A 15,559-nucleotide genomic window follows, 5' to 3' on the forward strand; every position below is an offset into this window, starting at 1 on the left:
TTAGTTATTCTGTTGTATACACCTATCAATATATTCAAAGCAGAGATTGATTTCTGAGGGCATGCAGATCAAAAATGAATTTTGCTGCTCAACTGTCCTCCCCCATCTTTTTCTGCTGAAAATGAAAGTGTGGAATGAGAGTTATTAAGTGTTTTTGAAGAGCTCTCTTGCACTAAATCCTTTCACAGTATCTGTCTGTAATCTCTATCCCCCCATCCGCCGAATATAAGGTTAGCCTGCAGAGGGTGTGGCCAATTGTCTGCAGGAGTTATTTATTGAGTCTGGCCATTTAGCCGGGGCGAGATAGCTTTCCGCAGTCGTACAGTAGGAGATGGTTTCTCTGCAGAGGCTTGGAGGCGGGTAAGTACGGCATTGGTGGAGCAGTAGATGTCTTGTTGAATTGAGAGGTTTAAACTGTTCTAGCTTAATGGATGGAGGCTGAAGGTGAGCTGAAATCCTCACAGAACTGCTGTGTTTCCTTGGACCCTTTACTCATGACTGCAACTGGGATGTACCAATATTATGTTATGGACAATAACCGATAAATGGCAGATTTAAAAATTCTGTATCATTTTGTGTATATAAATTCAAAAATACTCTAAAAATTGAAAACAATAATTTTCATTAAGATTACATTAAATGGTGTTATTAAGTTATTAGTATATTTTAAGATTAATTTTATATTAGATGATAGCAAAGGTTTTATAAAATCTAAAAATGGTGGAAATGAGCATGAAAAATGTAATATTCAATACTGGCAAGTGAACTTATATGAAATGCAGACAAAAAACTAAAACAAACAAAAAAAAAAACACTGAGAACCGAAAATGGCAGATGTGAAAAATTACAATTCTATACCTTGTCAAAATAAATGTAATAATACACTAAAAACTAAAAATCAATGCTACAAGTGAATTATAACGTTTAAATGTACAGTATGAAATTGCTATTAATTTTGAGATTTGCTAATGATTATATGTAATAGTGTTATGTAATCATTAATGTTTTTTAAGATTTTTTTTTACTTTACATGAGTGTAATTACAACTCTACAACTCTTAAAACTCCCGCTTATCTGCAAGGTCCGCTTTTTTGCAAAGCTTTCTCCATTTGGCACGGTCGGCATCCTTGGGGACTTAGGCACACTGAGTTTAATTACAATAACCATTAGATATTTCTTACTGGAATCCAATAAAAACGATTAAAATACATTTAAAAAAAAAAAAAAGTGTATGGTTCCAATATCATCATTGCTTAATGAGTAAAAGTTAATAAGAAAATAATGAAGTGTAATAAATAAATAGAGTTCTATCACCTTCAATTGCAGCGGCCCTAACCTCTTTTGTGCTGCACTCCTCCTTGCATTAACAAGCAAGTCAACAGTGACTAGGCCAACACTGATATTTCAATTTGAGTGCATTTATAATTTATAGTTCTGACGTCTTAACGCTTGGCTGGTGACTGTTTTGATTGTGCTTTCATCACCACCAAATTCATCCAGGTACCTCTCTCATGAAATGGCCCCTTTCATTAATTATTGAATGTAATTACAGTATTTTGAAGGTAAAGAATGGATTTTCACCCACTCATATTGCAGCATTTCTTTGGGAGGGCACTTTAAATTCTTAACTGAGGTGAAATAAATCTTGTTCTGTTGTGATCTCACACAGTGGAAAGATAAGGATGAGATGAGAGGACAGGGTGGAGAAATTACTCTTCCTGTACCTATCAATACACTCATCAATACAACTGCAACACAAGATCAGAGCATCTCCCTGCCACACACACACACACACACACACACACACACACACACACACACACACACACACACACACACACACACACACGAGTAAAGATTTTCTGTTTTTGTTTATTCAACCAATGAAAACAAGTTTAAGAAAACATGGTGGAATATAATATGCTATAATACATTTAAATATATGTTTATTGTGTAAATCTGTCTGTCTGTCTATCAACCTGTCTAATTATCTGACATGCAATATTTATTAATACAGTAATCTTGAAACAAATGTTAAAGCTGCAATGAAAAACAGATACAATACATACAGTATAAAGCCCAAAAGTGTAAAAAAACACTGCAGTTCTATGATATTTTCTACATGTTTTTAGCATCCCGACTGTAACATTTACTCAACCAATCGATTGAGTTTGAGCCAAAACTACCTGCTGGCAAAATCCATGGCAAACGGGCTGAATGGAAATCAGTTTTCATCCATGTTTTCATCCATTCTCAATACAGCTTTCTCCTATGGTCACAGGAACACTGGAGCTCATCCCAGCATCTCAGGTCAAAGGCAGGGAAATACACTGGACGGGTGGCCAGTCCCTCACAAGGAAACCATTTTGAAAACATAATTGGTGCTATAGTGCTGCAAAAGTGACATGCTTGAACTTTAATGAAACGGTCTTTGGGTCAGAACATAAGAAGAGGTATTCATTATTTCCTTCCTGGTGAAGTGGAAACGGGCCAAATTAACCAGTCCACTCAGAGGAAGAGAGGACAATGCAGGAGGTAATGAGGTCATGCATATGAGGTCATGGTACTCACAGATGGGCAGATTTAGAAGAACTTAAATCATTTTATGTCAGCCCTCAGTTAACATTTTATAGCTGCGGGAGCCATACAAATCACCTCAAATGCTGATTTAATTACAATTCTGTTCTTATCCTTCCCAAAAATCAGCATTATTACAGACATGCAAATGCAGAACCACACATACAAAAATGAATATTATATCAGGATGTGATGCAGCACAGGTGTAAGAGAGTGTATGCTACTTGTATGTGTGAATGTGTGACAGAAAGATGTGAGATGTTTTCAAGCACAACTACAGCTGTTTCAACATCTGTCTGGGCTCATTAAAAGCTGAAAAAAGCCACTCTCTCTCCCTCTCTCTCTATTTTTCTTTCACTGTGGGGAACCCTGTGCACTGTCTGTTTAAAGTAAAGTAAAAAATATATTGACATATATGGACCTTCCTTCATGCAAAGAAGCCGCTGGGTTACAAGACATCGAGCAGCTTTTGCCCAGAAAATATATTTCTCTTTATCGCCACCTGGAGGAAGGAGCACAACAGTAATATTCCATTTTTCTTGCATTTTACTTAGCATTTTTTGTGTTTGTGTGTGATATACAATCAATCAGAACTATATCAGTTGATTCAATATTTTTAAATTGAATTAAATAATTCAATTTGATTTGTTTAAATTAAAGAATTGAATTTAAATCAATCACCTAAAGTTAATTTTTTAAAATACTAATTTAATAACTAATCTTAAAATGAATACCCATTTTCATACTGTACATTATAATGTGATGCCTAAATTCACTTATTGCACATAAAACGATTGTTTTATTTGTTAATGTTTTGTTTATTTAACCCATCGGACACCCTGCTCTGGCTAGTGGGGTACAAATCAAAGTTTTTACTTACATAGCAGGAAAACCCAAGTGAATTTTTAAATCTCCAGAGCCCTTTTACCCCTTGGGGACAATCATGCTGTCACACAGAGACACAGTCAGTGTCTCACATCACTACACTCAATTTTTCCCAGTCAAGCCAATGCAGTATGTCTGTTGAATTGGTCAGTGCCGAGGATTGTGAGGTTTATAGGGTGAATCCTTCGAGAATAAGAACCAATCTAAGTAATCCAGCTACATGATGGGATTCTTACCCACCATGTGGAACTTTACCCCTCCATTGAATGTTTAAAATTCAAAATCAAATGTGCTGCAAATGACTGGCACTGCAACAGACAACCATATTATTTCATTACAAATGTCTTCTGTTGCACAACTGCCTTTATTTTGATTCAACAGAAAAGGTTTTAATTTATGTGCTGCTACATAATTATTCAGACAACTAAATTGCTCTTAAAGACTCACTTAAGTGTTAATTTATGAGTCTAGAGCACTTTAAAAACAATGCGCACTTAGGGTCTTCAGGGTTGCTGAACTGTTATTAATAAAAGCTAAGAGTCTCTCATAGTCTATAATACACACTGTGATAATCTGTTTAAAGATGGGCTAGATTAGAGTTGCAATCATTTAGAAAGAGAAGATGAGAGAAAGAGTTTGAAATAGCATGCTATACAATGATACTATTTATGAAATGCAGTATGTGCCAAATAACGAAAATTTGTATGCATGCAATAACAGGATGAGTAATTTGACCAATTGTGCAGTATAATACAACTGTAGAACAATGGAAATTAAACAATGCAATGTGCTCGACTCTATGAATGAACCGGTAAGAACCTATAAGAGTAAAATATGTCATTTTAAACAAGTATTAAAAATGCAAAATAATATTATTTATGCAATATCTGGAAACTATTTCCTATAGCATGGTACTTTCTGAAAGGTTCAGCAGAGCATGCTGTTTGGCATGCTATTTCTAAAAAATGAAAAATAAAAAAGTAGACTGCATAAAAGTATATACTGCACTATGCAGTAAGCAAGCATGCTATTCTAAATAGCCGGGAGAATGACAGCATTACACCATCTCTATCATGAGATGATGGACAAAGTAAGGAATACCCCTGGATGTGTGTGTCTGTGCTCTAGGGGTGTGTGGTCAGACAAATGACTCGGGAGTCTCAAACATGGCCTGCTGGACGACTGAATGTGTGTGCGTGTGTGTGAATGGGGAGTTTGATGTCAGCGCTGCAGGTGATATAATGCAGGCAATCCTGTTAAGTGCAAGTCAAAGATTCCATTTAGAAAATGAGATGCAACACCACAGATAAGCTAATCGAAATGACACAGTCTTCCTTGGCACTGTGATCAGTAGCATCTTCCCTCATGCTATGGGAAACCAGGGAAATGGCGGAAATTTTGCTTCAACGTCTATAACTCATTGATTTTTTTTTTGCGCCATCTGCCTCAACCATTAATATTATCTATATTTATCTGCTGCAAATTAAAATAGTTTCATCAACAATTTACAGATAAACTGCATAAGATAATGTCAAGTAGGCTACGAAGAGTGCTTCCAACATGCATGTTTTAGAGCTAACAGAAAACATCTTTTTAATTTTTGTGCATAAAGTTTCTATTGAAAAAAAGAAAGGCAAAAGTAAAACTAATATAGTTAGTTTTGGATCAGATAACTAAGTGTCCACTGGCATTTCAATGAATTCTCTATGTCACTTTTAGCGTTGTTAGCAAATTCTTGCAGGTGTATATGATATTTCAGTGTATATATATATATATATATATATATATATATATATATATATATATATATATATATTAGGGCTGGGGGAATTAACGCGTTAATCTTTGCGATTAATTTGAAATGTTTAACGCGTAAAAAAAAAATAACGCAATTGACGCAGCACTTTTTTTTTTTTTGCCTCGTTTTAATGATTTCCTGTTGCGTCTGCTATTAAAAAGGCCGAAATATGCCGTCCCGCCCCTCCATGTTCGGCGGTCAGGTTTCATTCTCGGGCAGCTTTCATGAGCGGGTCTTTTCCGCTCGGTATGTGCGTCGCGCTCTGTGCTCCGCGCGCACGCGCGCGTGAGTGTGTCAGGGACGGACTGACAATCTGTGCGTTCTGGAAAAGTCCAGAACGGCCGTCCAAACGAGGGCCGTCGGCACAAAAAAAAAAAAGTATAATAAAGCAATATGAACAGCCAACAGCAGGGGCACTAAAACGATCACTTATATGCTACGTTTAAAAAAAAAAAAAAAAACTGAGGAAGAAGAGTAGGCCTACTAGCCAATGACAGAAAGTTCGTTTAAAGGAACACTCCACCGTTTTTTGAAATGGGGCTTATTCACGGTCTTTCCTACATTTAGATAGGTGGGCAAATGCATTTTTGTCTCAGTGCATGCATTGTTTTAGTTTGACAGGGTCGGCGCTAGCTTAGCTTAGCACAATGAATGGAATCCTTTGTTGCCAGCTAGCATGTCCTGAGTAAAAGTGATAAAAAAAAACCCCCACCTAATTACTTCTTGTGGCCTGCGTATTCACAACGAGTTGCACGCCAATATGTTGACGGAAGTCGTGGGATTTCATGTGTTGCGTGATATCCCTGCGCCCAAGTAGCAGTGCTTCGCCTGTGCTTCCCCCTAATATAGCCCCAAGTCAATATCTGCCTAGGAAATCGCCTAGTGTTAATCTGCATCGCTATTTGTACTCGTTGTGAATACGCAGGCCACAAGAAGTAATTAAGTGGGGTTTTTTTTGGATCACTTTTACTCAGGACATGCTAGCTGGCAACAAAGGATTCCATTCATTGTGCTAAGCTAAGCTAGCGCCGACCCTGTCAAACTAAAACAATGCATGCACTGAGACAAAAATGCATTTTCCCACCTATCTAAATGTAGGAAAGAAAGTGAATAAGCCCTATTTAAAAAAACAGTGGAGTGTTCCTTTAAGGCTTACCTATAGCCTACTGCATTTTTTAATTTGCTTACATTATATTTGAATAGTTAAGTTAGGCTATAGTAGCCTATATAGCAGTGGTCTCCAACGTGGTGCCTGTGAGTTGCCCGCTAAACACATTTTATTAAAAGCCCCAACTTGCCAATAGCGATCCACTGTAATTCGGGGCTCCAGACTTCGACTAAATGGTATAATTTTGCGACCTTTTTTTGTGCCGGTGCAACTAAACATTTGCACTTTTGCCTCTACAAAATTACCAAACTCTCTTTGATTATACACACTGTCATTTGCGTTGCGTGTGAGAAACATCAAATGGCAAATGCTCAAAAAGCGGAACAAAACTTGTTTGATCTGAGCAGCGCGGAGCATCAGCTCGGCCCAAAAAACAGCGATCGCGGCCAAAGCAGATCTCGATCACGCGAACATTATTACACAGAGCTGCGCGATCCACTGAGAAGCATTTCAATTCAGCGTAGAATTCTCTCTATTATAAACCCACAGATGACTATGTGATTTATGCTTGATAAAAGCCAGATGAAACAGCGATGATATTCTCAACATATTGACGTAAAAAACAGGCAAAACATTGTTTCAAGAACAAACCAGTTGGAAGACATTTCACTCCACAACTTATGAATTAACTGTAGTAAAACAAACTTTTTTTGGCAGAAATGTGACTGTATATATTCATATAAAAAATGCTGTTATAGTCATGTATGAATCTATTAAATGTAATGCAGTAATGTTTTTGTTTAGAAGTTATGGAAGTTTATTTATTTATTTTTGCATTTCTAAATACTAAATGTTTGGGCTTCTGTTTTTGATAACACATACAATAGGTTTATAGAAAATCCAAAAAAAGATCAATAAATATTTTCATTATTTTTCAGGAATTGTTGATAAAAAAAATAAAAAAAATGTAACGCTTGTAAGTCTGAACCAGAATATCAGGATATTTTATTATTTTGCATATGATGGTGAAAAGTAAAAAAGCACCACCATGTTATATGTATAATAAATATTTTAGAGTATACACACACTCGCACACAAAAAGGTTGGAGACCCCTGGTATATAGTAACTATATGTTTTATAATTACAATTTTGTGTAATTTGGGGTTTCTGTAGCCAGTGACACTTCATTATTTGTATTTGATGGCATTGCACTTTTTTTTTTTTTTTTGAAGGCTGAGGCTTCATTAATAAACACAACCCCAAAATTATCATCATTGGTTTTGAGATGTTACTTGCTTGTTTGATAGGCTACAGTATGTGGAATAGTATCAGGACATCCTGGCTAGTGTCTGTCGCACACAGCTAGAGGCGAATGGCCGGATGATGGGCCTATTTGGGAGCAGTGGCGATTCTAGGGGGTGGCCTGGGGTGGCCGGTGCCACCCCTGAAAGCTCATTGGCCACCCCTGCGGCCACCCCAGATCTGATAGGTAGGTCAAGTTCGTCAACACAAGAAACGAGAAATGTTGTCAATCAGTGATGACAGCTGATCAACTGATTTAGGGCCAGTTTCACATTTTTAACTAACACAGGAACGGTCGTACTGAGACTGTGAGAGCTGATTTCTGCTCAGCGGACGTTTGGCCATGCAGATCAGATGACCCATGAGATAAGAGCACGCGCGCTGCACGGTGCACCTGCTGCTGCTGGTCCGTGAAACAAGAGGACGTCACACAGTTGCAACAATACAACAACGATAAAAACGCTGGAATCAGTCGATTGAGAGGTATGGTCGGGACCCAACGCAACAGAGTGCGGCACGGGAATATAGATCTGATGGCCGAGTGCGGGCGCGGGCGGTAATGCACTCGTGTGTCGATTCGCGGGAGTCGGGACTCCCGCAAAATAGAATGATCTATAAATTGAACAAATAAAAACAAATAAATTGTCATTCATCTGTTGCACAAAAGCAACAAGAACAACTAAAACAAAATAGAAACTATTTACAGGCCAGAGTCTCTATTTATAACATGTTTGCAGCGTTGAACAATGTAACCAATCACAGACATATGTGTTGATTTCTTGAACGCAATGGCCAATCAGATGCATTTAAGATAGAATCCCTTCACCGCTCAAAATGGACTTTTTGTTCAGTGCTGAATTCTGCATACTGGCAAATCATCTATTATATCAAACAAAGTGTAGATAATATGAAAGATTAATTATGCTGCCAGTTTCATTGATAATAACAGAGATTTGTGAGATGGCGATGAACTGAGATGTCAGCTTTTTAGGAATTATTAAGTGAGAAATCCGTCCCGCGCAGGTCTCTAATGTAGACTTTAAAAACAAACCACTAACATTATATTTACATTAACAGTAGCCTAGGCTGCAATCTAGTGTATGTAAACCTTTTTGCAGATAAACACAAATGCATTTTCGGACAAGTTAATGGCCAAGTTAATTGAGTAAATAATATCCCCCACTATGGCAATTAATAACAGACTATAGTAAACACATTTCCTAAATAGGCCTGTGACTATATCTTACATTTTATGAAATAGTACCATTATTTTAAAATAAAGTTTGCACTTTGTTACTATTATTAAAATCCTCTATTTCCTCTAATCTAGATCCAACTCCTCCCACCTTACATATAAGAGTTTAAAGGTTTACATAACATTACTTTATAGTATATATGGCCACCCCACTCTAGTTTTGTGTCCCATCTTGGCCACCCCAGTAAAAATGTCCTGGATACGCCACTGTTTGGGAGAAAGTCCAGGGCTGTTTTTTAGCCCCAGTCCGTCCCTGTGTGTGTGTGTTTGTGTGTGTGTGTGTGTGTGCCGGTCGGTCCGCGCGCTCTGTGCTCCGCGCGCGTGCGTGTGCGTGTGTGTGTGTGTGTGTGTGTGTGTGTGTGTGTGTGTCGGCTCGCTCTGTCGTTAATGGCCCAGCAGCGGCGAGCTCTCCGTTCCGTATGTGTGTGTGTGTGTGTGTGTGTGTGTCGGCGGCTCTGTCGTTAACGGCCCAAAGGCTTCAATCATGTACTAAGCACTGGAAAAGTAAAGTCCACTCAAGTAACGTGAAATTTCTCTGTTGACTTCTGTTTGCTGAGCTGGTATAGCCATGCTGGGCAACAATGGTAAAATGACCTGCTCTGATCACATGCTCTGGTAATAATAGCTTTGTAGGACTATATTTTGTTTTAATAATTAATAAAATAATAATAATAATAATAATCTGTTAAATTGATTATGTTGATTGATTATTGAAAAAGAATAATATATTGATATATTGATGTTTAATATTTTAATATAGGGCTATTTTCTGTTCCCTTTTTTTCCTGTGTTGTTTAATTAGGTGATTCTAAGTTTAAATATTGATGATTACAAGCTTGGGGGAAGCGCAATTAATTGCAATTAATTACAGAAATTGTGCAATTAATTAGTTAATTTTTTTTAATCGATTCCCAGCCCTAATATATATATATATATTTCACAACAGGTTCAAGTTGGAAAGTTTGTGAATGTGACCGCACCTCTACGGTGCCCATTGTAGGGCTGACATACATAGACATACAAACAAAACTGTAAAAGTCACAATTGATGTTTAAATATTGAACAGGCTTTCAAAAAACACAGTAAACCAAAAGAATTGCAAACGAACAAAACAATCTGTGTCTTTTCAGCTATATCTCTGAGGGCACAGTGGTTAAAGGTAGGGTAGGTAGGTTTTTTCTAAAAAAAACCTTTTTCCAAATTTGTTTAAACTGTCTTTATATACCAATACACAATTAAAATGTAAATACTCTGAAAAAGAGAGTTTAAAAATCGAGTGTCTGTAGTCCTCTCAGGGCTGCAATAAACACAGCTACTTATGTCCATTCGGAACAAATGAAATGATTGGCTGGGCGACTGTCACTCTCCCTCGCTACCATGGCTACCACCCCTGCTGCTACAGGAGCTGCCCACATGCGCGCACCCGTTTGACTCGAGGAGGGGAAGAGGCACGGAGAGAGGCACGGAAGCTAGGAAGAGCAGTCAAAATTCCCAGTACCTGCATATACAGTCAGCGAAGGCAAACAAGGCAAAAAAAGGAACTAGTAAGGTAGAAAGGTAGGCTACTTGTCTCCGGAGTGTAACGTTAGTCCTCATCAGAGCCATAGTGCTTTCATTGTGGAAGCTCTTACATGCAAAACACCGTATATGTTATGAATCTTACATGAAATTCACCTTCATCACAGTGTAACTGATGGTAATGGGAAAACGTGTATCAATGCAACCTGTTTTTAGCTTTGCCTTATGTTACTAGCTCGTTACCGAATCAAACTCAATATATTTTAAACTGTACCAGTATCGATATGCTAGCTTGATAGTGAGTATGTTAGTTGTTTATATTCATAATGATAAAGTTAGGTATTTTATTACATGTGATTCTGACATGATGTCACGCACTGCGCTCCTCTCCGCTCGGCGCTGTCCTCCAGCTGAGCGGTCGGCATCACGTGTTCATGTGTTTTGGGGGCGTGGCTTTGGAAGGAGCCCAGAAGGGAGGGGGATGGAGTGAATGGAATAAGTAGCTGTGTTTATTGCAGCCCTGTGAGGACTACAGACACTACATTTTTATACTCTCTTTTTCAGAGTACTTACATTTTAATTATGTATATAAAGGTATATAAAGACAGTTTAAACAAATTGGGGATTTTTTTTTTTTTTAAACCTGCCTACCCTGCCTTAAAGCGATGGGCCGTACCATAAATTCATTCCATGGTGATTTTAAAAGTATTTTTGGAATCATTACAATTCACATTCTCATTCTTGTATTAAATAAATAAATAAAAAGATGTAAACATATTTTACCCTCCTGCTGAGCTGAATATCTCCTCAACCATGTTTATGTATTAAAATGATTTACACTGCCTAGAATCTTTACCCTCTGGCCCATCGCAATTGAAGCAACGGAAAAAATTATGAAACTGATCCATAATGAGTCAAAGGCTTGATGCTTCATAAATCATTCATAAGCCAAGATTCAGTTTTGCATGTTTTTTAGTTTCGCATGTTTTTCTTATCGGAGCAAATCTCAAGGGTAATCTGTCCTTGCACACACACAAACACACACACACACACACACACACACACACACACACACACACACACACACGGTTTCACTACTCTCCAGGCGTAATGATTTTTATACTGTACAAACTGTATTCTATCCCCTAATCCTAAACCTACCCATCAAAGAAAACTTTGTGCATTTTTACATTTTCAAATAAGCTTCATTCAGTTTTACCATCCTTGTGGTAAAATGTAATGTGTAATATAAACCACACACACACACACACACACACACACACACACACACACACACACACACACACACACACACACACACACACACACACACACACACACACACACACACACACACACACACACACACAGAAAAACTCTGCCTAAGAGAAGCATCAGCCATTTTCAATGGATTTCATCAAGAGGGCATAATGCATTTTGCCTTCTCAAATGGCCATAATACGTGAAAAATAAACCATTACTGCCTCATATTGTTGCTTATGGACCTTGTCTCGTCTCTAAATGAATATAAAAGAATATATTTCTGCAGTGAATGATGAATTGTGGATATTTTACTCACAGGTGTGAAAAAAAAGTTAATATCTGCTAAAAAAGTGTCAACTTGGGAATTTCTAAGTAAGTGAAAAAAACAGCTATTTATTAAAAAAGTATATCACAAACTCAGCGGTCATTCATTTCTATCTACATTAATTCTAAGAATGTGTAAAACTAGTAGAACGAAAGAGAAATGACTTCAACTACATATCTCAGAAATTTCGCATAATCGCATTGAGTACCTAGCATACAAATGTTTAGATCAAGACCAATATCTTTTTTTTTTGCCATGGAAACACAGCCAACCTAAATATGGGAAATCATGATGAATGAGATGAAATATTTGAATCAACAGTGTCAAGGATGTATAAAAAAATACTCGTTTAGCAACCGACTATACAGCTATTACTAATAAAAGACATCTGATTTCATGGCGGAACCACTATGCAAGATAGCAGAAGATGCAACAGTAAATCAGCATTTGACCTAAAACATTTGGTAGCCGAGAGCTGCAGTGACATTAGCCTGAAAGCACTAGACTGATGTATTTAGCTGCTTTAGCTACTTGGGATGACGCCAGCTCTGCTCTCTTCAGCTTTACATTAAATCCATTAGAGCAGAACATGATTAAACTACAAAATCCGCTAACTGTATTTGCCCAAGCATTCCCTTGTTCATGGTGGTTGAGACAAGAAGGGACAGAAAATTAATTAAGAGGGAAAAAACACAATAGGACAGTACTGAGATAGCAGTCTGTGCTAATTTGGAGCTAGCATGTCATGCTTCATCCCACCCTTACAAAAAAAGTACTTGGTATAGTGATGGATTGGAGGATAATACCATAATACTTTGATCTATACAACGTTACAAAATAGTTACTATAAGTGTTGTTGTAACGAATTACAAGTAAGTTAGGTAATCAGATTACTTTTGTCAAGTAACTAGTAAAGAAACACATTACTTTTAAATTTACAACAAAATATCTGAGTTACTTTTTCAAATAAGTAACGCAAGTTATTTTGTTTTTCAGAATATTAGAATATTACACAAACCTGCAATCATTAAATATGTTAAATAATCCAAATGTACTGTATGAAGCCTATTTAATCTCACCTCATTAAGGCCGCGATATACTTAAAGCAAAATTGAAGAACGAACTGATGTGATGTCATTTCATACAAAATCAGGCCGAAACGAAGTTCGTTTTGGGAGTTCCGAACAGCTTCCAAAAATGTTCACTAGGCTGGTAAACCCCTTTGTTCTATCATTGGTCCATGGCGATTGTAGGTGTGCGTTAAGGCTCCGCCTTCTTTCATGTGGAAATCTTTTCAGGTTAATTTTTCCTCATGAGTCCGTCAAGGTCAGATGTGAAAACATGAACACATTACAGAACTGCTTTATATTAGAAAATGAAGTTGACACTGACACTGTTTTTCATGTTTAATACAGTAAAGCTGCTTGATTTTAAGCTATCTATTCATTGGTTTCATCAGGTCCCTTTCCACAAGTGTATAAAATCAAGCACCTAGATTATGAATGCAGACTGCATTGTGCTTGATTAATACACCTGTGGAAAGGGACCTGATGAAACCCATGAATTGTATAAAGTGCTATATGAATAAATGTGACGTGACTACTATAGAGTGCCGAATCACAGAGTTTGTGCAAACATATCCACATTGCTATGATCAGATGCTTTTCTTATGCTTTATTTAAAAAAATGCTTGCTGTTTTCTCAATTTAGTTCTGGGTTTATTTTATTATTGAGAGAGGAAAGCACGCGCACATATTTATATTCATCTAAAATTCGCTCTCAGCAGTGTGGGTGGTGTCAGATTTTCCCTAACAGTAGGCTATTGGTGCGTTCAAGTCATCTCGTAAAGATCGTGTTTACGAGTTAAACGCACATGAACGCCACCACAATGTCGTAAATATGAGAGGGAAGCTCGGGATTTTCTTTAAACTCAGATCTTTACGAGTTGGGCGCGTGTCAGTGAGAAACATGGCGGAAAATCAATACTTAAAGGTATTTAGCAGTGATATTGTCAGGCTTTTCTATTTACAGCGAAGTAAGCTAATTTTATTGCTGAAGTAAGAGTGTTGAAGTTTCTTTTCCTGTGTCCTATACAGACGTGGATTTGCATTTCCTTAAGCCCGAGGCTGATTCATTTCACTTTTAGTGTGAATATGGCATTTACATTGACTTTCCATTAACTTTTCCTATTTTTTTTTTACTAAGCTAATGATATTTTCTCCGCCGATCCAACTGCTAAATCCACTAGAATACCCTTACACTAAACAGAACCCTCACAGAACCTTTCTGCACTTTTACATGTTTTAATATGTTTATAAAGCCATAGGTGATTTTGCTATAATCGTGGGGGACATTTGGTCCCCGCAATATACACGCATAACCGTAATGGTTAAAGGAACTGGTTTGCTGACACAAATAATTGTTGGTTAACTCAAGTAGGTGTGACCACAAAAATTGAGAGTTATTGAGATCACTATTCTGCCTTATCACTATTGCGCCCTTGAGCTCAGCATTAGTGCACTGGAAATCACTATGGATTTCAAACATGCTAAATACTACCTAATAAGCAAACAGCATCTGTGGCCTACAGAGAAGAATGTGATTGATTCATTTAACAGGCCTTCTGTCATTTTGCAGTCCCACTGGACACAACAGTGAGCAAGCTTCAACACATATAAAACTACTAGCTATGTGTACATGCATAATCTGTTAGTGATCCAATTGATAGCTCAATTAAAACCTCAACTAGAGAAAAAAAAAAATAATCCATTTGACTTTGATGTGAGTAAAATGGTTATCCCGCTGGAAATCTGTGAATGATTAGATTCAAAAATACATAATGCACATACACAGTATCTTGTGCATATTTCATTAGATTAGATCATATAAATTGTGTTGTTGTTCCAAAAAAGAAGAGATTAGATATTCTAAAAAATATATATTTGATATCTTTTTTCTTTTAGCAAAATAAACCCAATCTTTTTTTCTTTTCTTTTTTCTGGTGTGTGGTAGCTAAAAACAACAACAACAACAACTGGATATAAAGATATATTGTTATAAAGATATATTATTCTGGTCTTCTTCAGTGTCACACGATCCTTCAGAAATCATTCTGATATGCTGATTTGATGTTTTAAACACATTATTTTTTATCAATGTTGAAAACAGTTGTGATACGTTGTGGTACAGTGATACACTTTTTTCAGGATTCTTTGATTAAGTTCAAAAGAACAGCATTTATCATTTTGAAATAGAAATCTTTTGTCATGTAATTTACTGTATCCTTTCAGAATAAAAGTATTAAGTTCTTTAGAATGGTAGAAATATATTTAAGTTTAACCAGAACACCCACTTTACAGACTCTATGACCTGGTGGTCTTAGTTCACAGCGAGTGTGTGAGAACCATATGTGAAGGCGCTTGTGCATGTGTGATTGTGCATGCGTGTGTGTGCCTCCAAGTTATATTAGCACTCTGAGATACTGCTTAGCCAATGTCTTCATCTCCTTTTTAAGTAGGGCACTGAGG

The sequence above is a fragment of the Leuciscus leuciscus genome (assembly GCF_965113295.1).
Source record: "Leuciscus leuciscus genome assembly, chromosome: 17".
NCBI lineage: Eukaryota > Metazoa > Chordata > Actinopteri > Cypriniformes > Leuciscidae > Leuciscus > Leuciscus leuciscus.